The sequence below is a fragment of the Notamacropus eugenii genome, chromosome 4 (genome assembly GCF_028372415.1).
Source record: "Notamacropus eugenii isolate mMacEug1 chromosome 4, mMacEug1.pri_v2, whole genome shotgun sequence".
In the NCBI taxonomy this organism is placed as follows: Eukaryota; Metazoa; Chordata; class Mammalia; order Diprotodontia; family Macropodidae; genus Notamacropus; species Notamacropus eugenii.
Genome location: NC_092875.1, coordinates 402,661,114 through 402,684,280, shown reverse-complemented (window position 1 = coordinate 402,684,280; position 23,167 = coordinate 402,661,114). Strand labels below are relative to the sequence as shown.

The following is a 23,167-nucleotide window of genomic DNA, read 5'->3' as shown; positions in this document are numbered from 1 at the left end:
TAAATCAGGGCACAGAATGTCTTGTTCAAGGAGGCCACTGATCGTAAAATACATGGAGGACTGAGAAGAGAAGGCTGATAATTTAATCCTGGAAGCAATAGGGAATTACTGGAATTTATTGGGGGCAGGGATGACATGATCAGATGTGTGCTTTAGGAAGATTACTCTGGCAAGTGAGTGGAAGATGAACTGAACTCAGGAGAGACTGATGGGAGACCAACCAGCAAAGCTAATGCAACAGTCCAGGCACAAGGTGGTGAGGGCCTGTGCCAGAATGCTGGCAGTAGTCTAGTACAGAAGGGGCTTATAGAAGAAATGTTCAAAGGATTTTTTATGTTTTAGAGACATTTGTTGCGCCATCTAAAAATTTATTGTTTGTAGTATATGTAATCTAGATTTGTTATTTTACACCTTCCATCTATAAGCTACAAGATGGTATTGAAGATGTTATGGACCAAAAGCAAAAAAAAAAAAAAAAAAAAGTGCAAATCAGGCTTTCAGAGAGCCCTACCATATGGACCACTAAACATGATAATGTGATAATGAATCTCAATTTTAATTTGCTAAATTTCCATTTTTCATTTGTGTGTGTGTGTTTTAAAGAGAAGAGGATTATGGGCCAGAGTAACACTCAGCTTTTAAATAACATAATTACAAAACACTGCTCTCATGAAAAAAAGATTACCCAGAGAAACCTGTCATTTTCAGAGATGTGTTTATAACCATTAGTTTATCATATTCAAGAATTACTTTTCAACTGGCAAAGTCACAAAAAGCTTATCTCAATAGCTACATAATAAAAACTTCTATTAAGAATTCTTTTGAATAAATCAACACCTAATTTTTATCTTATAAAAGTCACTTTCTCACGTTAATGCTAATAAGATTGTAAAATGACATCCATTGAATTTTTTTGTTTGTACTGCCCTCTAGTGATGACAAATCCCAGGCAGATATACCCTGATTCATACAAAGGAGAAATTCACAAAAATTCACCAAGCTAATCAATTTCTGTTAGGAGAATAATATTTTAAAATAAATATTAAGTGAAAAGCTATCCCTGTATATTCATAAAACACTTTTCTATCGGAGAAGCAAAAGGGACATTAACCTAAGCTTTTACTGAATGAGAATGGAAAACACGAAAAAAAAATCTTCACCATTGTTAAGTACTTCTAACAACTTAAATAAGGCTAACGTGGTCTGGTATTTATTTTCATGTGTTGGGCTTTTTTTAAATATATATTATTCTGTCTATATCATCAAAGTAAATATCTTCCAAATTTTAAGTCTGTCTAATAAAGGAACTTAAAGCCCTCTGTTTCTCTGAAATCTCATAATGTCTAATACACTGTTCTGTAGACATGGCTGCTCCATGTTTATCGACCATTGCTCATCTATTCCATTTGTTATTTTTTTTTCCTTTTTAAAAATAACATATAGTCTGCAAATGTGACCATAAATATATACGTAAAATTGAAATGCTGTTGGCCAATCTTTCAGCCTGTGGTTTTTAATGACCTTCCTAGGGATAGCTGAAGAAATTACTTCATCAGCCACTGAAATGAAAATGACATAGAGAGAAATGCGACTCAAATACACTTACTTTTCCCTCTAGAATTGTAAGGCATTGGACAGAGGGCCAGCTTTGGAGTCAGGAAGACATTGGTTCAAGTACCCCTCCCTCCAACATACACTGTGCAGCCAACAGCATCACAGCCACTCCACTAGGTGCCACAGGAAACCGTCTAAGACTGTAAGTTACAGAACAATACGCTACAGAGGCTAAACGGTGCAACTTTTTCTGAGAATAAGTTGTGCTGGATAAGTAAGTTTTCCAAATAATCTTTTATGTACAGTTAAAAAAAATGTAACCAATTTAAATAGGATCTTTCTTAAAATGAATTAAAAATAGTTCTATTTTCTTAAAATTTACAGAACATGTTCTAATTGATTCATGGTTATTATTATGAACACTTTTACTATAATATTAGTTAATAGTATTCAGTGGATTTGCTAAAAAGGAATGCATATCACTGGTGCTGAGCTTGAGTTGAATGACCATGTTGTGCTAAGTCCAATTAAAGAGAAGCAAATACAAATGAATCAGACACAACTAAAAACAACTGAACTGAATACACAATACACACACACACACACACACACACACACACACACACACACACACATCTCCTTACCAAATTCTTGTCCCCTCCCCCCTTTTTACCTATTCCCTGACCCTCATCTAACTGGTTACCAAGAACCATCAATTTCAGCTTTTTTTTGTAGTATCTCAACCAATCACCTTTCCCACATCCCCCCCCCAAATTATTCTCATTGACAGTAGCACTCCAGCTGATAACATCACCCCTGTACTACTATAATGAGCAAGTCACTACCTCTTTGGGCCTCAGTTTCTTCATTTGTCAAATGAGGAGATTGGACTAGGTGGTCTCCAAAAGGTCCCTTCCAGTTCTCCAGTTGTAACTATATCCTCGTATGAACAGCCTCTCATCTTATCTCTTTGATTTCTCTTTAACTCATCTCTGTTCTACACACCTAACACTATATCAACATTCCCAAAAGATATACTGACATCATTCTGTCCTTACAACCTTCAATAATTCTTCAGCATCTACCAAAATCCAATTTTCTTGACTTCAACCGTTTCCAGGCTCATCAACTATAAATTAGTCCCTTACTTCTCCCCATGTTGACTATGGCCAGATTATCTACTTACTAAGGCTGCAGGATTCCTTGGGTATTGCTCCACCTCCTCTCCACTTATCTGAATCCTAGCCATTCTTCAAGACTCGGGTCAAGTCTCAAACCAGACCCCCCAAGATTCTGTCATCTTTCTCCCCTCATTGTCTTCTCACCCAGGCTGTAAATTCTTTGAGCAGGAACAAAGCATGTGCTTAACACCCCATCTGCTTTAACACAGCGCTGGTCACCTAAACTCAATATATACAGGATTACAGATTAAATAATAATATTAGCATTTATTCAGTGTTTTAAGGTTTGCAAAGCACTTTGTCAGTAATATATCATTTTATGCTTCAACAACCAGGGAGGGGTTGATGTTCCATTGCTTTTCAATCCTGTCTGACTCTTTGGGGTTTTCTTGGCAAAGATAACTGGAGTGGTTTGCCATTTACTTCTCCAGTTCATTTTTACAGATGAGGAAACTGAGGCAAACAGGGTTAAGTGATTTGCCCAAGGTTGCACAGCTAGTGTCTGAGGCTAGATTTGAACTTATGAAGATGAGTCTTCCTGACTCCAGGCCAGGAACTCTATCTACTGTGTCACCTAGCTGCCTCATTTAGAGATGTAAGGTACCTTAGAGGTGAGAGAAATGATTATAAAATGACTAATTGTTAATACTGGGGAGATCCAGGATTTTTTCCCTTCTTATTTCCTCATTCTCAACTAGGTCAAATTAGCCTTGGAAGACTAGGATAATGAGATTGCATTTAACATTCTTCTTAATCTTGTTCAAAGAGTGCACCCAAGTTGGGGAACCCAATGCATTCTACTTAGGGGCAGGGTGGGGGGGAAGAGGGGGAGGGAAGTTAGATCAATCACCCAATGGAGTAAGAATGACATAATCAGTCACATTCCCCTGGCCTCATTAGAACAGTCCCACCTCTCATTTTAGTATTCATTCTTCTCATTAACTGTTAACCAATCAGAGTTGATTGCCATCTGTCAGGGACACCCATTCTTCCTAGGGTATGTAAGCTCCAAGAGGCCACCATGATCTCCATTGATGAGAGATGGCCAAATGACCATCCTTTTATTAATTATTCACTAGTCATAATTAATAATGATTAATTCACTAATTCACTGGCCATAATAATAATGATTAATTACCCAAAAATTATGTCTCTCAAACTTTTAATACACCATAGAGGTCATCAAGTTCAACCATCCCCTCACTTTACATATGTTAAAAACTGAGGGGCTGAGAAGTTGGCTCAGGGGTGGGTAATCTTCAGCCTCAAGGTCTCATGTGGTCCTCAAGGGCAGCCCTTTGGGGATTTGTTCTGTGAAGTTTGATTCAATCAAAAGGCCATCCTTGAGGGCCTAGAGGGCCACATGTGGCCTGGAGGTCACAGGCTCCCCATCCCTGGGTTAGCTGATTTGCTCCAGGTCACAGAGCTAGCAAGTGCCTGAGGCAGGAATCAAAATCAGGTGTTCTTGACTCTACTCCCAGAGCCCTATCTACTACCTACACACCATTTAGCTACCATAATGGCTGGACTAAACAAAAGCCTGGATGTGACTGTCTTTATAGGAAAGCTTTAAGAGCTTTGGGTTTCAATATCTCCAGCAGACTGCAAACACCAAAGAAGATCAAACAGAAGAAAGGCAGACATCAATTAAGGCAGCCAGGATATACCTGAGCAAAAAGCATTGTCTCTGTTCTAAAGAGAAATATTGACCTCAGGTTCCCATTTCCTGCTAATGCATCTTATTGAATTTCAACTACCACAGATTTTTAGTCATCCAGGAAAATTAAAAGTTCAAGTTAACTGCCAACCAACTCCAAGAATCCCAGGAGCCTGCTCGTTCTGATGTCACTGAAGTGGACAAAAAATGATTCTGCTTAACATTGCACGCAATTATATAAAGCGCTACATCCCCACCACAGTCAGTGTTAAAAGGGGCTCATCTCCTCTCAGCCCTAGAACAAACTACACCCCTGGGGAGCTTCTTCTTTGGCTCAGCCAACACGACAACCATGAGGGACAGATGGAAAGCTGAGATGGATCCAAAGACTGTCCACTTCCCTGCTTCTCAGCAATCCAGTAATTGGGGAGAGGAAAGGGGGAGTGGGTCTATTTTGGGTTCTTATTTCCTCTGCCCTCAAGAAGCAACTCTAAGTAACTATGATTGACATTTGACACTCAGTAGTCACATTTTCTATGTCATAAGAAAAAAGCCAAACTACTTTCCAGGACTTTTTCAATTACTTTTGAAACACTTTTTTAATAATTAAAAATGCATAAGCAAAGCCATCAAATCCTTTTACAAAAGTTTTCTTCCTTGGATATATTCATTAAATTTTTTAAAGGATATTATGATTAGGTAGTTAGTGGTAATGAAAAATAAGAAAGTATAGTCACAGAATGCTAGGTAACATACCTCACACTAAAACAAACTCAGTCATGCATGCAGGAGATAGTGAAATCCCATAAATCATCATGCCCAGAGATTAGCATTTCAAAGGCATATGCAAGCTGTTTCACCCAGGCTTGTAGCTTCAGCTGCTAGTGGCATAAGACTATTTCCATAGCTAGGTGGTGAAGTGGTTAGCATGCTGGGCCTCGAGTCAGGAAGACTCATCTTTCTGAGTTAAAATCCAGCCTCAGACACTTAGTAGCTGTGTGATCCTGTCTCAGTTTCCTCATCTGTAAAATGAGCTGGAGAAGGAAATGGCAAACCATTCCAGTATCTTTGCCCAGAAAACCCCAAATGGGGTCACAAAGAGTCGGACATAACTGAGTAACAACAATGAGCCCTGTGACATCATATAAATCAAACCTTTAAGTAATTATTAATAGCCCCTTCCAAGTTGGAAAGGATGTGGAATCCAGGAGTGCCAAACTAGGATTAGGTTGGGGTGGGGGACAGGGGATGCCCACTCTGTTCCTCTGGCCCACTCCCTTTTCCAGCTAATCCATTTAACTTCCCATCCCACAAGGAAACTATTCAGTAAATAGTCAATGTATTTTCTCCGTTGTCAATGTCTGGTTTCTATAATCTCCCATATAAAGCCTTCTCAATTCCACTCCCATCCTACCTAATTGTGTAGCTGACTGCCTAAAACTCAAATACAGTTTGGCCCCTTTGGCTACCTCCATTGTCTTACCCTGTAGTGAGCCTTACTCCCAACCTGAACTAGACCACTATGCACATTCTATCAGAAATCACAACAGATCATGTTCTTGATTTAGCAAAGGTCCCATACTCCTGGCTGCAAAATACCAAAAAATCAACAGATCAAGGGAGGGAAGGGGAAGAGAGAAAGAGAGAGGTAGAAAGGAGCTGGCCCTGGAAGTAGAAGCTAAAAAACTCTTGTAGAGTTTCATTCCTTAAACTCAATTTCCTCAGTCACCAAGATAATACCCAATCTCTATTTTATTTCCCTTTTATGATGGCCCTTCATTTTTACTTTATATTATTTCACCTGAATGTGCATATATATGCACATGACTGTGTATTTTAACAGATATACAGGGATTTTACTGAACAGAGAAACAATGGGTGATCCATGTAAAATGTAAGATCCTGAAGGCGAAGGATGATGTCTGTTTGTCTCTATAGTCCCAGAAACTAGCATAGTAGACACTTAAAATGTTTGTTGAATTCAATACAAGGTAGCAAGGATGACAGGTTGCCTTGGAAACTAGATCCCGGGAAATCACAAGAATGGGAGATCCAGTGCTTGATGGAATGAGTTTCTCAGTTGTTTAGACAGAAATGGAATCAACTATGCTCATATTCATTACTCTTAAAACATCCAGAGTAGAACTTTTATTCTCTAAGGTCACTGGGATAGTCTCTTCAAAGCAGACTTGCTGCCTCCCTCCTTTTAATATCTTCCCACTTGTTTTTCCTCATTCCCCAAAGTCAATCCCACAACTAACTCTCTAACAATCCTTTCTAGTTGTTCAATCTAAATGAGTTCCTCCTTGAAATTACTCCTTTCCCCCTCAGAACAGTACCAGTCCTAATGCTAGGTGCCCAGCCAAGCACGGATGGACCTCTCAATCCTGCAATCTCTCCCCATGCAGCTTCCATAGTCCACCTTCATCTTTCCTTCACTCTTCACGTATCCTCCCCAAAAGTATATCTGTCCACCATTCCCACAATGTGTGGTTCACTCCTGCCCAAAGTCCAGTGTGCCATATGGACAAATGCAAATCAAAATATGTTGCAAAATTCAGGCCTAATATGCACAGAATCTTTTTGATGAAATGAATCTTACCTAAGTCACTATGATTACTTTGCAGGCTCAGTGCTCACCTTTGAGAAGAAATAATTATTTTGTATTTTTAAAATGCAAACTGGGAATCACCATAGTTCTCCCAACTCCTTCTTCATCGTACAAATTTACGTCATACCACAAATTTACGTCATACCAATCTAAAGATTTACGCATACACATAACAACATCTTTGAAACAACAGCTCCCATAACAGAAGCACTCCCTGTACATTATTTGAAGGAAAGAGGGTTTTCTCTTTTTGTTTCTATAGTGTTTATGCCAGCTGTGGTAAACAACTTTTCAGACATAATTCTGAAAGAAAAAAATACAAAAGATGAGTAATTTCCCGGTGTGGGGTTGCACCAATGCAGACTCAACCGTCACCAACTTAGTCAATAAAATTTAGGAAGTTGCCTGAGACTCAAAGGTTAAGTGCGTGGTATCAGTTAGAAAGTTTCAGAAGTAGAACTGGAACCCAGGTATTTTCTAACTCCAAGCTTAGCTTTCTAACACACTAGGTCTCAATCTGACACTTCCCTCTCTGAGTTGGATTCCTAGCTCAGCTGCTGTTTGAACTTGGATAAATTATTTCAACTTTTGGGGTCTCAGCTTGATCTATAAAATTGGAGGGTTGGGCTACAGTCCTTCTTGTTTCCTTGTAGCATTAATGGTCTGCCTTTTTAACCCCATTTTAAACCATTCCCCTCTTCATACTCCAACCTTCTAACTTAATAATGCTTCATTTTCTTGCCTTGCTTTCAAAGTTTCTGGGATGCTTCTCTGATTCCCCTTTGTTAGAAATGAACTTGAAAACTTCCATCAGACCTAGAAAGAAACTGGGTACATTTCTGCATGCGTCTGTTTAGCATGTGCTTACGTATAACAGCCTTCTTGTGGACAGTAAAGTCCAGAGTTTTGAGGAGATGCCTCAGTAAATCTTTTTATCTTTACAAACACATACCCTGACCACACAATAGGCATTTAATAAATGTTTGTCAACTTGAAAAGAAATTCTAAAAGAGTACTTGGCATTTGCTCAAACCAGTTAGCAACAGTATAAACCCTCATACTCTTCCGGATTTCATGAGGGACCCTTCAGGCATGCTTACTTCTCTTTTAGCTGGACTCTCCATCTGAACTTTTTTACCTCCTTGCCAGTAACCTTGCACATCCCCACTTTCCTACATGGGGTACCCTTCTCCTCCCTGCTTAGAAATGTTAGCTCTCCCCCCTCTTCATATGGTGTCTTCCTCCATTAGAATTGAAGCTCCCTGGAGGTAGACTGTATTTGTATCCACATTGTTTAGAAAAATGCCCGACATTACATTAAGCACACTTGATAAATGCTTACTGTATTTATATGTGTCTATCTATCTATCTATCTATCTATCATCTATCTGTCTCTCATGCAAAAGAAATGCTTGTTATATGCCTGTTGAATAAATTCATGGAATATTTAAGGAGAAATAAGAGATTGTACTAGGAAAATAAGTCCCCCCCGAAATGTTTAAGTCAAAATAGGCAACAAAAATGTTTAAATATTTTTTATCTAATTCTCCCCAAAAGTAGTTAAAAAGCTATAAATGCTAACAGATTTTAGAAAAAAAAATCAAAACCAGAGGAGCAAAAATCAATGAACAAATACTGATTCAATAGCTATTGTGGAAAAAACCTCTCTCACACTGGAAATGAAGTATGAGTCAGAACCTAGGTTCTCCAAATTCAACTTCGTTTTAAAAAATGTTACTTAACAGGATTTGGAGAGTTTTTACTGTTTTTGTTTTTGGGTTTTTGCATATTTTCACTCTTATATAGAATATACCCTATCTTATTGATTTCTTTCCAAAAGTTTATTTGTAAATGAGGATGAAATTAGCCTAGGAATTATAGATAAATGGGGCAGCCTCTATTTAAAACTATAGATAATTCAGTATTTGACAATTTCTGAAATTCCTAGAATCTAACTAGATTCATAGGTTTTTCATAAAGGACCTTAGAAGTCCTCTGAACAATTTCCTCATCTTACAGAGGAGCAAGAGGTCCTAAACAATATTCTTTCATGATCAAAAAGCTATAAGTATCATGATGAGATTTGAACTTAAGTTTTTGTGAAGCCACACACCTATCACACTACCTGCTACATATTACATCTAATACTAGTTATATTTCCCTAGAAAATTAAAATTAATATTTAAAAAAATATATAAAATCACACATCAAGCCAAGAATTTCTTGCACAAAACTGTGAACATTTTCAAAAATATAAGCAACAAAAATTATCATCTTGCTAGGAAACATTATAGAATTTCAATATACAGGACTCTAAAAATAATATTTTAATTTATCACATAATAACACATTTTTCTGAACAAAGGAAAAAAGTTAACACCTTATCTAAATTTCCCATTGAAAATTTTAAAGTCTGGCATTCCTTAAAAAAAAGGGGGGGGGGGCAAATAATTTGAAGAGTATTTTTTTTTGCAAAACAATTTTTTAAGTTTCTACCAAAACACTACCAAACTTATGGAAAATAGCCTACAGGTACAGTTAGACCCCTTCAAGGTTCTAGGAGAGATAGAATACTGTGTATTTACTCCAAAATGGGAGCTTCATCTCTGGTTGGTTGCTATGGAAACATTCTTGTCAAGGCCCATGCTCTGCACTCTCTGGACCTGACCCATTTAGGACAGGTGCTTCCCGTTGCCTCCTCTGTCCACAAAGGGCATCATAGCATTACCTGCAGGTGCTCTTCTCAAAGGAACATAAATTTTGATTCCTGACACCTCTCAAGGTATCTTGGATTTTACAGGCTAGATTTATTTCTTAAGCACCATGCCTTAAATCCAAATCACTCTGGATCTCACTGATTGGCCAAAATAGGTCCCAGTCCAATCCCCAACCTGGTCAGGGTTTTGGGCTCTGATGGCTCAGAGTGAACGTAAATAGCAATTGTTTCTGTTTTGGCCAGAAACTCTGAGGGTCTTCCCCTCTCAGATTGATTTTTTTTTAAAACTGGGTGAAAGAGGTCATACTTTGCCTTATTTCTTACCTATCCTTAATGACTGAATGAGCATTGACTCATTCATACTGAGACCCTGGAAAGACCTTAATTTTAAAAAGGCCCAGGTCTCCCACTGTATATAGAGCCATCTCCAGTTGTGCTGGGTCTATATCTCACCACTGGATCCAGATGTCTCCAGAGGAGAAAGTGAGATTGGTAACTTGGACTAACCCTCACTCACTTAAATCCAATTCATTTGCAAGTCATGGCATCACCTCCCCTTCAAGAAAGGAGGGCAAACAACAGCAGGTATTTCCTATTTAGTTGCCAGCAACAGCAGAATGAGCCATTGGACAGCAATGAGAGCAAGTCACTAGTACACACTTTGGAGATCCACATGTAGGAGAAGATTGGCATGCTTGGAAATCTGGTGTGCCCACTTAGAAAACGGCATGGAAGGTTTGGGAAAGGTAAACATGGCAACCTGCACAAAACACTCATTCGATCTGGCCTGAGAATACCTGGTATGTCATTTTTAGTCTGAGTAAATAATGTCCAGTTAAAAAGGCGAATTAATAGCATTTACTCAAATTTTCATTAGAGCTCAGGAACACATAAATCTTAAAAGTAAAGGTATAAAGGATAGCAAGTAAATTGCATTTACCACTATGGGCACAGAACAGGCTGTCTATTTCTTGCCTCCTTCTTACAAACTTCTTACTTAAACTAACCAAAAGAGAGACCCACACAAATTACTTATCTAAATATGTGCCATATCAAACCCTCCAAGAAGCCAGTAAATTATTTTTTGAAAATCATAATTTAAAAAAGCATATTTCCTCCTTGACACAGAAATAGAGGAAAATGGAAAAGATTATGATTCCAAATACTACTGTAAAAATCCCTTAAATGTAATTCAATTAAATCCATTTCAACAAACACTTATTTAGGTATAGATGTTAGTACAGGTATAAAGATAGAAACAAACCATTCAATCATTGTCTCAAAAAATAAAGGAAAGGAAAAATCAGTTGGCCACACTGCTTTTACAAATTGGGTTCAAACTGGGACAAAAAGGATTGACCCTCTCTCCACTAAAGATGAATATTATAAAATAAAATTTAATCTACCAACAATAAAGAAATGAGATTTTAGAGGCTTTACGATACTAATATTTCCAAAACACCTAAAATTATTATGATAACCAACAATGCATAAGCTAAAAAAAAAAAACATTTAAAATATCTGAAATCTTAGATCATCAAAAAGCATTATGCACAAGATGTCCTCTATCCCTCTTCCCATGCTTGGAATGTATTCTCTTCCCATTATCTCCATTAAGTACTGGCACTTTCCTCCTTAAATTATCTCATGCATAATTTGTATTTCAGTACATATAGTTTATTTCCCCTGATAAAAGGCAAGCTCCTTGATGCCAGGGACTATTTCATTTTTGTTTTTATATCCACAGGACCTAGCAGAATACCTATCACACAAAAGGAATATTATGTTTGTTGACTGTGTAGATCTAGATGAAGAAAATTTTGCTCAAAAAATAAAGGGAAATGCCACAAAGGATATAGAGGAATAAATTCCCTAAAAATTGTTTTTTAATATAAATATAATACCACCCACTCTCTACTGCTATAAATAATCTTGGCATTCCAGCAAATTAAAAATGAATGAATGAATGAAAAAGAATAATTTAAGTGCTTACTATATGATGTATAAAGCATTGTTCCAAGTAGGGGAGGGGGATGGCAGTGGTTTACAAATGAAAAAGCATGACCCGGGTACATCAAGCAAATTAGAGGAGAAAGGAAGAAATTACATTTTGGATCTATGGATAGAGGAACAGTTAATGAGTAGACAACAGATAAAGAAGATTAAAGAAGATAAAATGGCCAATTCTGATTAAAAAGCTTTTACAGAAAGAAAACTAGTGAGGCTAAAATTTTAAAAAAAGAGTTAACTAAGAAAAGAAAATTGAATGAAATTTCTCTGAAAAACCTCTCATTTCCAAGATAAATAAAGAACAGATTCAAATGTATAAGAATATATTGAGTATTCTTCAACTGACAATGGTCAAAGAATGTAAGTAGACAGTTTTCTAAGGAAAATATCTGAACTATCAATAATTACATGAAACAATGCTCCAAATGACTAATAATTGGAGAAAGGCAAATTAAAGCAACTCTCACAGCCATTAGATTGGCAAAGCAGACAAAAGGGGAAAAAAAAGGAAAATTATATATGTTGAAGAAGCTGTGGAAATACAGCCTCATTTAATGCACTGTTGATGGAGCTGCAAAGTGGCCCAACCATTCTGGAAAACAATTTGGAACCATGTCCAAAATGTTACTAAACAATCCATACCCTTTCACACAGTAATACTAATAGTAGGGCCTATACCCCAAAAAGGTGAAAAAGGATTTTCCAAAATGCAAGACATACAAAATGCATACGCCAAAAATATTTATACTGGCTCTTTTTGTAGTGGCAAAGACCTAATCAAGGGGGTATCCATCAGTTGGGAAACGGCTGAACAAATCATGCCATGCAGTATTAATAAAATGGAGTCCTATAGTAATAGAAGAAAATGACAAAGGGAATGGCTTCCAAGAAGCTTGGGGAGACATGTATGATTTGATGCAGAGTGAAGTGAGCAGAACCAGGAGAACAACTTATAACAATGAAAAGACAACTTTGAAAAACTGAAGACATCTGATCAATGCAATGATGAATCACAGATCCAGAAGACTAATGATAAAAAATTTCTACCCATCTCCTAACAGAAAAGTGATAAATTGACTTAAGATGAAGAGTAAAACATATATACCCAATATATGGATGCATGCATACATACATATACATAGTGTATATGTGTGTAGTTGTTTTTTTAACATGCCCACTTTTTCTTGATATTGGCTAGTTGACAGTGGGGAGAGAAAATAAGGATTAACTGGAATAAAGAAAAATTAAGGTCTCAAGGAGGTCACATTCTATTGGGGAAGACAAAATATATATGAAAGTGTAGGTGCAGAGCAAATGGAAAGACCCAACTGACTCCACTGGAGTCTCTTTAGAACATCTCAAAAAAAAAGTTTAACCCTAAATAGGGTAATATAAAATCTAATGGGATCCAGAAATTAATTGTATGCATTGGACTGATAATCTTTCTTTCATCTTTTGAAGTCTCCATACAAAATTTTCCTATAATGGGCACTGTGAACAGGACTCTGTTTTCTAGTCCTCCCTTATGGATTTTAATACTGCTTCATAGAAATACTATTGATTTTTGTAAGTTTCTTTTCTAAATGGCTATTTCATGAGAAACGACTGAAATTAGTTTCTTTGCTGATTCTCTAGGATTTTCTCAGTAAACCATTACGTCCTCGGCAAACTGGGTACTTTTGTTTTATCTTCATGTTTAATTTCCTTCTCTTCTCTTATTACCATTGATATCATTCCCAGAACTACATCAAATAACAATAATGAAAGGGGCTTCCTTGTTTTACTCCTGCACATATTGGGAAAGCTTCTAGTGTTTCCCCATTGATAGAAAGCTAGCTCTCACACAACAGATCCCAAAACCTGTTCAACTATCTTAAATGTTCTTCTTCCCCCACTCCCCACCTCTTCAATCTAAGTAGAGAATTTTCCTTCCTTCTCTGTTGGCAGGTCCCTTAATTTCTCTGCTATCCACTTTAATATTTCTTTGTATCTTAAGAAATCATACTCCTTCCTTCCTATCTTTGAGAAAGTGCCAAGGCTAAATTTCAAGCTGTGCCTCCCTCTCAGTTATCATTTTAAAAGTCTTATGACTTTATTCTTTTTCTCTTTAGTAGATTCTTTCTCTATAAATTTATACTTAAGTTTCCTTTATCCTTAATCAAACACATTCCTATTAACACTAGTACCTTCCTTGAAATGCTGTCCATATTTCTCCTTCCTTTCACCACTAAACTTCCAAGAAGGATCTTCATTCCCTCATTTTACTTCTTCACAATTCACTAATTTTTTTTTTAATCAGACCTTTGATTTCATTTGGTGAAGAATCTTCCAATGCGGAATTATCTCTATTAATCCATATGGTTATCTATTCTGCAAGTTATAGTTGTAGAGTTGCCTGGGACAACATGGCTTAGTAGTGGTAGCCTAAACTGATAGAGAACTAGCTGCTGAGTAAGGAAAATATAGATTCAAGTTTCACCTCTGACATACTGGCTGTGTGACTGAGTAAATCAATCATTCAACCTCTCAGTGCCCAAGTTAACTCTCTAAGATTTACTATTTGAAATGTGGCTTCTGCTTTACCATTCAGCTAAAACTGTGCTCTAGGTTATCAATAAATTCTTAATTTCCATATCTAAAGATTCTTTTCAGTCCTCCAAGATACCTCAGTAATATTTGACAATAGTAACTAATGTGTTAATGCATTCTGAAAATTTTTTTAAAGAAATGACTGATTTCTTAACTGGTTCTCATTATATTCCACTTTCCTAAATGAAATCTTTACCTTTTTAACCTTTGAATTCCATCTCCTTAGCAGACTCCTATGTATTTCTTGATCCCCACCTCTAGTCTCTCCTTACTTCCTTGCAAGCTCAAGACTTGCTTTTCCAACTCTCTATTATACAAGTCTATATGGACATCAGCCCTGCCAGTATCTGAAACTCAGCATATTCAAACCAACCTTAAAACAACAACAATTCACCTGTTTCCCCTCCCCGAAGCAGCTCCTCCTCTGGACTTCCCTGTGTCCATTCACAATGTCACTCAGGTTTAACCTTTCCCTAAAATGCATTTTTTTGTTGTTCTTCAATAATATTTTTAAAGTTGTTATTGTATTTTTCACTGAAGGTCAAAATGTGCCTATGCCCATATCACCCACATCATAGCTAACTAGCCAAGAGGTCTACTACTGAATGTTTATCTACAGATTAAAGCAAGTCTCTAGAGTTTAAAGAACAACGGACTGGAATTAGATTAATCTTGGTTCTGACATCATCATACCATATCTATTAGACAAGTCACTTTACTCCTCTGAACCTCGGTTTCTTTACCTATAAAATAAATGGTTGAGGTCAGATGAAAAGAAGGGTAAAAAAAAAAGCATTTATTAAATATCTAAAATTAATATGTTAAGCACTTTACAAAGATCTCATTTGATTCTCACAACAACTCTGAGAAGTGGGTGCTATTATCATCCACATTTTACAGTAGAGAAAAGTGAGGCAAAGAGATGTTAAGTGATTCGTCCAGGGTCATTCAGCTGGTAATCTAAGGGTGGATTTGATCTCTGGTCCTCCTGACTTCAGGCCCAGCACTTTCTCCACTGTGCTATCAAGCTATTGATAATAGCATCATGGGATCATGAGCTAAAAATGTCCAGATGATCTCTTAAGGCTCCTCTCTATCCCAATAGACTATGATCTTAGGTTCTAGAATCATGTCCTCTTGCTATTGAATTCAAATGATTTTAAAAGTAAAATATTAATATACTTTAGAATGCACACCATGCTCAATTCTTTCAGATAATCTTATAGAAACCAACAAGCGCAAATGAAAAAAATGATGGCACAATTCCTTGATTTTTATCTCCTTGTGAAAAAATGTAAGCTACAGTATGATCTCCGGCAAATACTTAGAGGACCAATAATTTCATCAAATGATTTAACGACTGTTAAATTTTCCACTAATTTCATAGAATTTCGCTGATTTAGAATTGGAAAGAACCTCAAAGCTCACCTAGTCCAACCCCTTCATTTTACAGATGAAGAAACTGAAGTCTAGAGAGTTGAAACAGCTTTAAAGCAGGATAAAAAAAGAGTTGGGTTTTGAACCAAGGTCCTTCTATCTTCAAATTAAGGCCTCTTTTCCACTGTATCAAATGGTATTTGAATCTGGCCTTTGGTAGACTACGATGAGTGAAGAACATCTCAGTTTTGGACAACAGGCCTTTTCTCTGCTGAAGAGTTAGCCACACTCCCTATTGACATGAAAAGGAAAATGCAGAGTGGCAAAAATAAAAACTTTCCAACGATGTCTTTTAGTAAGAACAGTATTGCTGCTTATCAGCTTAAGAAAGCCAAAATTTTGCCTTAATAAATATTTACTATTTTTCTTTTGACAAACTGTTATTCTGGAAGAAGAAAAATCTTATTCTTGCATTGTAATCACCATCAGACATCAAGACCTTTTCGATAAAAAAACAAGTGTTGACATCTATACTTACTACTAACTCTAAACTAGGCTGAAGTTACTGCTCTTATTAATGGTTCATTGACAAACCCCTTATTACTCCTAAAAACATGAAACCCACAACCAAAGTAGCAACCAGGAAAAGCAGCATGATTTTTAAGGTGAATGTTAATGTGGCCAGGGAGAGAGGTGAGGAAGAAATGATCATATAAACTAATCATATTATTATTAATATCATTAATAAGAAATTATTAAACAAACTAATAATCTAATTCAATTTATTTCAGATTGAATGCTTCAGGAATTTTTGCTTCTTACCAAAAACAAGAGTAAAATTTGCTTTCTTTTCTGGAGAATGAAAGCAGCTCCTTTTATATTTGTAACTTCTCTGTCAAAACTGGCATGAACTCTGAAACAAAGGGCTCAACCATCTCTGCATTTCCTAGAAAGATCAGAGAATAAGTGGAAGCCAGTTAAATGATCACATCCACTGGTCAACTGTGATGCCACTGCCAGCTATTATATAAGTAATGCCTTCATAAGTAATGCCTTCATATCATAAACCACAGAGATCTGCAGATTCAACCAACAGCTCTTTGCTACTGAAAAGTAGCTTTCAGATCCAGCATGTTGCAAAATAGAGCCAAAAGTTATGGTTTTAACAGATTCCTTCTTTAGTATTTCATGTCCAGCATATCATTTAATTTTAAGTAATAGCTAAAATATAAAGGACTGACATTTAAATCCTTTAAAATTGGATGAAAGTATTATCCATCCTCTTCTCTAATTGGAAACAGGTTAATTTAATCCATCACTACATTAGAGGAAAAGGGATGCTATTTTATCTTGGCCTAGCCTTGTACTTTGGAAAAATGTAATAAAAAAAAAAGGGAGCTAGCTATTAAACTGAAGCATATCGTCTCTTAACCAAAGTATGCTTCTCTTAACCAAAAAAGCACTCCTCTCCAAAGAGGGTCCTATTTCCCTATGATTACTAAGTTTATACTAAAGTATAGAGACACTACCAATTTAAAAGTGGATGCAATCTTCCTAATAATGTTCAATCAGCCCTCCGAATCATGAAATTAGATACTTCAATTACAATCTGTGATATGAAAGCTCCTGGTTACCAACTCCTGAAGGTGCAGCTAAGTTAATGCCAGCACAGCCAAGGAAAGATTTTTTCCTTCAGTTGCAATAAATTAAAATCAGGAGCTTTAACATTTAGAGAAACAATATTAAGTTTTTACAGTAAATCACTGTCTAATATTGACATTATTACTTAAGTTTGAAGAAAAGAAAGAAAAGATAAAAGCATTCCTGTGCTTTTAAAAGCAATGATTATTAGACCTGGGTAGTCTGCAGATATCGCAAAGGGTATTACCAAATTCTGAAACAAACCAAAAACCCTTACCGAAATGTAATTATTTTATTTTATTTTTTAAAAATTTAAATAATCAAACATTACTTTTAGTAAAGGAGTCAACACCCTTTCATCAAACAATGATTATATGACTCTTGAAAAGACTGGGAATCACTAGGACACATTTCCAAGAAGGAAAAACAAATGTTCTCTTTAGGCAAATTGATTGGTTGATTCACTCTCCAGAACCTACAGCCAGAAAGGTATAATTATTTCCTGAGAGAGGGAGGAGAGAGTACGAGCATTCTAGCTGAAATGTCACTGTGATGCAGCCACATGTAGGGAATCCCCACACCTGCCCTAAAAAGCTTATTCATTATCCCTTTCCAGAAAGAAAGCTCTAATGTATACTATGCATTGCTTATTACAAAACGGCAGGGGGAGCACATAGCAACTATACACTGGGAAAAATGCAGAAGTCTCAACTACTGCAATTCAAACAGAGGTGGATTGTTTGCTTAAAAAAAAAAGAAGAAACCAACCCCCTTGCCCCTCCAATAAAACTTTTATAAATAAGGTATAGCCACCTTTGCAAGGCTACCCCTAAGGAGTTACTTTCTCTGAAACTCAAGAACAAAAAGAAGTGTTTTTCGCCTGTCTCTTTGTAAAGGATATCTGAAATCCTACTTAAAAACCACCTTTTAACATGCAGTAAGCTAAGTTTGTTTATGGCTTTACTCAGTCTATAAATTGCCCTAAAACAGTACTGAGAGCAGGAGCAAAATCCATTCTGGGGTTAGCCTCCTACTTTTCAGGACTCCAAGTGACCTCACTTTCATAGTCATCAGAAATATTTTTGATGGCCAAGCCAAGTGTGTTCCAGGTTACAGGAGGATAAAGTTTATATTGGTCTAATACCAGTCATCTCTGCTCTGTGCATACTTCAGTTCCTCCAAATAAAATTCCATCTATCCATCCACCTCAATTTATTTTTAACAGAAAAGGAAAATAACTCTTTTGGGAATTAGCTGGTCTTCTATTATGCGATTCATCATAATCTTTTCAGAACCGGCCTCCAAGAATTCGGGCTCACCTCCACACTTACATGAGGCTCAAGGACAGATGGGTGGTTACTGGGTAGTGAATTTTTTTTTCTAGTTACAGCAATTCATGAAAACAAATAGGGCACCAATGAGTTACAATGCCCATCAGTACCAGGGAGTACTCACCCCAACAAAATAATGGATCATGGACATAGGAAAGGACAACGCAATTATGTTTCTTTGAAATAACAAGCAAAATTCAGGAGTGCAAAAGAAATTGCACAGGCAGATAGTGGAAAGGAGAATAGCAATGAAGGGAGGAGGGAAAAGACACTTCACTCTTGAAATTCTGCACCAAAAATCTATGGTGATGCTTTATTGTGGCATTCAAGTGATTTCCTTTCTCAAAGACTATGGACAAGCACAAGCCCTGGCAGGTCCTAACAAACTGGAAAGGAGTCAAGCACAAGGTGATGACAGACTCCAAGAATTGGGCTACCTAGGTCTAGAGAGGCAAAAATCACTGCAAGTCTGGGTCCTTACCAGGCGATAAATTCTTTTCAGTTGTAGCAACTCATGAAGGTCTACTAAGGTTGCAGTTTGAATGGGTACAATGAGCCACACTTGGAGATCCCTGAGATCCTGTAGTAATATGAGGATCAGAGGACCACAGACTTAAACCACAGGACATGGAAGCTAACTAGGGAAATCCTCTCATTTAACAGATTAGGAAAAGGAGGCTCAGGGAGATTAGGTGACTTGCCCAAGGTCAAAAACTCTATTTCAGCTTCAAGGTAAAACAACGAAAAATGAATTAGTCTAAATTCTTTTTACTGGTTATTTAAGCACTATCAGCTAAGAAAAAAAAAGACTTTAATACCAATTCACAATAATTTGTGTAACTATAGACATGGTTATTGTTGGAATCCCAATTAAGATTTGGACAATGAATGTATCTGTGTTACACAAATAAAGCTGGCGGATATGAAGATTATTTAGGTATTTGGGAAGTTAGGTAGGGCAGTGGATAGAGCACCAGGCCTGGAGTCAGGAAGACCTGAGTTTAGATCTAGCCTCAGATGCTTCCTAGCTGTATGACCATGGGATAAGTCACTTAACCCTTTTGCCTCACTTTCTTCATCTGTAAAATGAATTGGAGAAGGAAATGCAGATCACTCCAGTATCTTTGCCAAGAAAACCCCAAATGGTGTCATGGCGAGTCGGACATGACTGAACAACAACAACAAATTCAGGTATATACTACTCTGCAATTTCAAAATACGAAATTTAAAAAAGCAGTCATGATATACAAAAGATCCATATGCTTTACTTAACACAGTCCTCCTATTAACTTGCATCCAAACTCAAAACAGCTTTTCTAAATTTGGTCGGATGCAAATTTGTACAAATTTTCTCTGGCAGATTAAATGTGTTTATGGTCTTAAATGTGGTATTTGTAATTGTTCAAAGGGAATTAGATCTGGAATCTTTCTCCCCATTTTGCTTTGGCAGTTTTGCCCACACAGCCAATGCTGGGTCTAGGGTAGAATCAGGGTAGAGAAGAAGGTATACAAGTTGGGAGGGGAGAAGGAAATCAATTAACTTATTTGCCTCAATTTCCCTGACTACATTTATTTATTTCTTCATGTATTTATTTTTTTTTTGAGGGGGAAGGGCTGGTGAGGCAATCAGGGTTAAGTGACTTATCCAGGTTCACACCTCTAGTAAGTGTCTGACTACGTTTTTATTCACTTAAGGCTGTTCAAAGAAACAATTCATTATAAGCTTCTAAATCACAATATTAAAAATTTCTAATTAGTTTGGTTCCTCTTCAATATACCATTCTTAGCACAAGTATTTTACTGCAAATATGTTGCAAATAATTAACCCTTCCCCCTCCCCAAATCTAAAGTATAATAACTCCATTTCCATACTGGATATTTTTTATCTACTGCCAATCAAATAATCTACAGATCAAGCATAGTCCTTATGGAACATTTGAATGGTTCTATTTTTCTTATATGTTTTCAAACAAATACAAACTCTTAAAATCACATGAAATAGAAGAAAATATAATGTCTTCCAAAAACACAAAGGTAGCAAATCTGGAAACAGAAATCCTTAAAAAAAAAATACTGTATAAATTTCCCATTTTAGGTTTAAGGTTCTTGCTGACCTTCAAATAAGTTGTGCCAACTCAATTTGCTTCTTGGGTTACATGTTTTACTTGTACCCTAGTTTTTCAAGTTATCTTTCTTCTTTACTTCAATGTACATAATAAAAGGATTAATGTCCTCTAAGACAGCCATGTAAAACCAAATGAGTTTTGTATCCACATATATAATACTTAAGACATTTAAAAAACCAAGTTTAATGAGAGCATTAGCTTAAAATGACTACAGTCAAAAATTATTATATAAAATATAATCAAACTTAAAATAAGAGACTGACCCAGTAGAATTATTTAAAGTTGACCTTTTGTTGACAAGACAAAATTCTCTCAATTTCCAGGCACAAGACACCTTTACTTACTATATTACGAGCATCCTATCCACTCTCTCTGAGGCTAGCTGCCTCAAAACAAATCTAGCTTCAAATCCAACACAGTGACTTCTCTTGAGCATTAATCTGAAGGCCTACTCCTGGTCTGATCTGTTGGTTTTAAAAGGTGAAAGATTTTTAAACAAATAAAATCTAACAAGCATTCCTTTCCATCCACAAACAGCTAAATCAAATAACACCGTCTATAGTATTAGCAGGGATAGGATTTTTAAAATTCATAGTAGAGTTATCCTGGCAAAACCACAGGATTAATGCTATGGATTTTCAGTGAAGGCCCTTCTGGCCAATCAAGTTCCTTCTGCTTAAACAATAAGTGAATGACTATTTCTCCTAATAACCCTTAAGGCCTAGATTTTCTGTTATAGGACATAGCATAAACAAGGGCTCCCAAATAAACAAGAGGAATACCTCAGTGGTATTGCATGGAATGAAACCTGATCATTTGGACAAGGAATAGAAGACAATGCCATGGTTATAGGAAGGATGTTTTAATTTTGATGGTGAATTTAGAAATAGTGGTCAAACTTTAAAAGACTAAAAGTTTTAAAACCACTATCCTTCGTACTTGAGGGAGAAACCTGAATTTAGAGAATTTACTAGAAAGACAAGTTAATTTTACTGACTGCGTAGCAATTTTACCTCAAGACGAACATGCAACCAGCAAAGAGAAAAAGATTACAAGATAAAATCAAGTAGTTGCCAGGTTATGGTAATAAATAAAGTATATTGGGGAGAGGGAGGGACATGAAAGAAGAGATGGGAAGGGAGAAAAAGAATACTTGCATGGTTCACATAGAAACTATGATATAAAAACATGAAATAGTAAATTTCCTTACTTTACAACCAGGTCAAAATTACTTAGTTAAAATTTCTTACAGGGTAACTATGCTTCATTGAACCTTTAAAGTAAGAACTTAGAAAATAAAGTTTCCAAATAATGACTAGTCCTTATTGGCTGAATCCCGTAACCATCTGCATCCAACATGTGCATACCTCCTTTGCCTTTTTCCTCAGCCAAATATTCACAAAGGATAGGATATAAAAACAACCGTGGCCTGTTATAACTAAAGACCAAAACATGAATCTAGATTTCTTACCCAAGTCTTGCCTCCCATGGATTATACTTCACAATCATAAAAGTCCATTAACAAACATGGTTATAAGGGCATATAATCATCCAGTGCATGTGGCCCAAAAACCTAATCAAAGGCTCCATTATTACTAAATAATCCAAGAAATTAAATTTTATTTTGCACTAAAACAGAAAAAAAATCTATGATAAAGCTTTCTAAATTTCTCTTTGTACCCAGATGATCACTTGATTTCTTATGACCAGACCATATGTTCTCATGACCAAGGTTCTGTCTCATTGTGTACACTAATAATTAAATAAATGTGGACTATTCCGCTACCAATCCCTGCCCCCTCCCCCTTCTGCCAACCATTCTCATCAGTTTGTTCAGGAATTTGCTGGGGTTTTTTTTTCCTTGAAAAAACACAGTAAGTCTAAGTTAATTCAATGAATGGCTTGAAACATGTTTTGCAGACGGAGAGAAGAAATTCAGGCACCAACCTTCATAAAGAATAACCAAAAAAAACCCCTTTACCTATCAAACTTTGCATCTAGGGGTCAAATGACAGCCTTGGCTCAAGTAACAGAAGTCAACTGTTACTTGGAGACAATAAAACAGGCCATGCAATGGGACCTGAGGATGATGCAATTAATCAATATCCAAGATGCCTTTGCAAAATGATTTAACTTAGACTGATGAAAAGGGGAAAGGGGAAGGGGGAAAAGAGAGGGAGAAGGTGAACTCGGGAAACTCTCCAAGGGAGGTGAACTACTTCTAAAAGGACACAGGCATTTTAGCCCCACGCAGATGCAAAAAATTGGATGGGAGGGGGCATTTTAACCCATGTGAAAATGAACAGAAATAGCGGAGAGGGGAAAACATGCAGGAATCCTAGCCCCTTTTCGTGACACCGAACCAGAGGGTTAT

At 36.6% G+C, this 23,167-nt stretch overlaps 1 protein-coding gene across 21 annotated transcripts in view; it reads right to left on the bottom strand.

Moving 5' to 3' along the window:
* Positions 1 to 23,167, bottom strand: part of PDE4D (phosphodiesterase 4D) — a 1,946,032-nt gene that overhangs the window by 41,364 nt on the left and 1,881,501 nt on the right. Inside the window, exon 1 of one of the 21 annotated variants that reach the window (XM_072599376.1) lies at positions 16,518 to 23,159. The exons of the other annotated variants lie outside the window; for them this stretch is intronic. The gene's annotated coding sequence lies outside the window, so the exon portion shown is untranslated. Of the gene's footprint in view, positions 1 to 16,517; positions 23,160 to 23,167 lie in introns of those variants that run through there. 21 annotated transcript variants of the gene reach the window in all.